At 43.9% G+C, this 2577-nt stretch overlaps 1 long non-coding RNA gene across 1 annotated transcript; it reads right to left on the minus strand.

The window, feature by feature from the left end:
- Positions 1 to 1977: 1977 nt before the first annotated feature.
- Positions 1978 to 2325, minus strand: LOC139024670 (uncharacterized). Its single transcript, XR_011475999.1, has 3 exons — positions 2292 to 2325; positions 2181 to 2247; positions 1978 to 2035 (listed from the first exon to the last, which is right to left on the minus strand). It is a non-coding gene; the product is annotated as an uncharacterized lncRNA (long non-coding RNA).
- Positions 2326 to 2577: the final 252 nt, after the last annotated feature.

Below are 2577 nucleotides of genomic sequence, written 5' to 3' on the forward strand. Positions count from 1 at the left end.
TGCTAATATAATAAGGGCCGTGATCTAGCTGGCCTGTCGTGTCCTCTACTTCACTTGTACCTGCACCTGTAGTCTATGGACTCTAGTCTCGTCCTGCTCCGTACCCTAGAGACCATTCTAGAATATACATGCGTCTTGTGGCATTATACTCTATACGCAAGCGCTCATATCTGCTCGGTTCCTGTCCAACTTCTAACCATCTTAGATCTAGCCTGCAAATTCCTGCGTTGCCTTACCTCACTCTAGTCCTATATATACGTAGACCAATTAGATGTAGCTAGGTTCCTTGCCGTTCCCTACACTCTAACACTAGGACTACTGCCTCCTTACACTCTAACCACTCTAGACTACCTCTGCCGTCCCTACACTCTAACCACTAGACTACCTGCCGCCCCTACACTCTAACCACTAGGCTACCTGCCGTCCCTACATACATTTCACCTGCACGTAACACCACTAAGTTATGTTAGTTATTGTCTGCAACACCTGCCTGTTGCAGAGGGAAGCATTATTTTTGGTTGAAGGGTTTCCACTTCCTGGGGTTATTTGACCAGTTAATTCACTTGTTCATTTTGTACCTGTTGACAGGCACCTGTCCTTGATTTGATTGATTTCACCATACAAGTGACACTACTAGATCACTACACTAGCGAAACAGAGAGAGTGAGGGATGAGAGTGAGTGATGAGAGTGAGGGATGAGAGTGAGGGATGAGAGTGAGGGATGAGAGTGAGGGATGATATGGTAAAGTAATGGTATTTACTGTTAATGCACATACTTTAATATTGTTTTGTTCATGCAGACCTGTGCCATTGATTTGAATCTTGACTGTTTTAAAGTTGATTTGCACATGATGACAGTACTTGTGGAGTTTTGTTTTTCCCTTTTCCCACTCCTTCCCTCTTCATCCAACCATCATTGTTCACCCTTGTTACCTGGCTTTACCTGTTCAACATCACATTTGCTGTTCTGTTTTTCATACTAATTGGTTTATTTAATTACCCGTTATTTTCCCATTCGTTACACACTCAGTTAATCCTTGTAAAACTGCCTATTCTCTTTTTAACCAGTTCAGTACCACTTTAGTTTCTTATCGTTGACTGTTACATTACCTGGTCAATATCATCCTTGTTACCTGGCTGTTCCCTCTGTCTTAACCTGGTCAATATCATCCTTGTTACCTGGCTGTTCCCTTGTCTTAACCTGGTCAATTCTCCTTGTTACCTGGCTGTTCCCTTGGTCTTACCTGGTCAATATCATCTTGTTACTGGCTGTTCCCTTGTCCTTAACCTGGTCAATACTCATCCTTGTACCGGCTGTTCCCTTGTTTCTTAACCTGGTCAATACATCCTTGTTACCTGGTGTTCCCTTGTCTTAACCTGGTCAATATTCATCCTTGTTACCTGGTGTTCCCTTGTCTTAACCTGGTCAATACCATCCTGTTACCTGGCTGTATCCTTGTCTTAACCTGGTCAATTACATCCTTGTTACCTGGCTGTTCCCTTGTCTTAACCCTGGTCAATACCATCCTTGTTACCTGTGGCCGTTCCCTTGTCTTAACCTGGTCAATACCATCCTTTTACCTCGGTGGCTGTTCCCTTGTCTTAACCTGGTCAATTATCCCTTGTTACCGGTGGCTGTTCCCTTGTCTTAACCTGGTCAATCCCTCCCTTGTTACCTGGCTGTTCCCTTGTCTTAACCTGGTCAATACATCCTTGTTACCTGGCTGTTTCCCTTGTCTTAACCTTGTCAATATCATCCTTGTTCACCTGGCTGTTTCCCTTGTCTTAACCTGGCAATACCATCCTTGTTACTTGGATGTTCCCTTGTCTTAACCTGTCAATATCATTCCTTGTTACCTGCTGTTCCCTTGTCTTAACCTGGTCAATATCATCCTTGTTTACCTGGGTGTTTCCCTTGTCTTAACCTGGTCATATCATCCTTGTTACCTGCTGTTCCCTTGTCTTAACCTGTCAATCCATCCTTGTTACCTGGCTGTTCCCTTGTCTTAACCTGGTCAATATCATCCTTGTTACCTGGTGGCTGTTCCCTTGTCTTAACCTGGTCAATATCATCCTTGTTACCTGGTGGCTGTTCCCTGTTCTTAACCTGGTCAATATCATCCTTGTTACCTGGTGGCTGTTCCCTTGTCTTAACCTGCGTCAATACCATCCTTGTTACCTGGCTGTTCCCTTGTCTTAACCTGGTCAATACCCTCCTTGTTACCTGGATGTTCCCTTGTCTTAACCTGGTCAATACCATCCTGTTCCTGGCTGTTTCCCTTGTCTTAACCTGGTCAATACCATCCTTGTTACCTGGCTTTCCCTTGTCTTAACCTGGTCAATATCCATCCTTGTTACCTGGCTGTTCCCTTGTCTTAACCTGGTCAAATATCATCCTTTGTTACCTGGCTGTTTCCCTTGTCTTTAACCTGTCAATATCTATCCTTGTTACATGGCTGTTCCCTTGTCTTAACCTGGTCAATATCATCCTTGTTACCTGCTTTCCCTTTGTCTTAACTGGTCAATATCATCCTTTGTTACCTGGCTGTTCCCTTGTCTTAACCTGGTCAATATCA

Source organism: Salvelinus sp. IW2-2015, unplaced genomic scaffold (assembly GCF_002910315.2).
Source record: "Salvelinus sp. IW2-2015 unplaced genomic scaffold, ASM291031v2 Un_scaffold1770, whole genome shotgun sequence".
Taxonomy (NCBI): Eukaryota; Metazoa; Chordata; class Actinopteri; order Salmoniformes; family Salmonidae; genus Salvelinus; species Salvelinus sp. IW2-2015.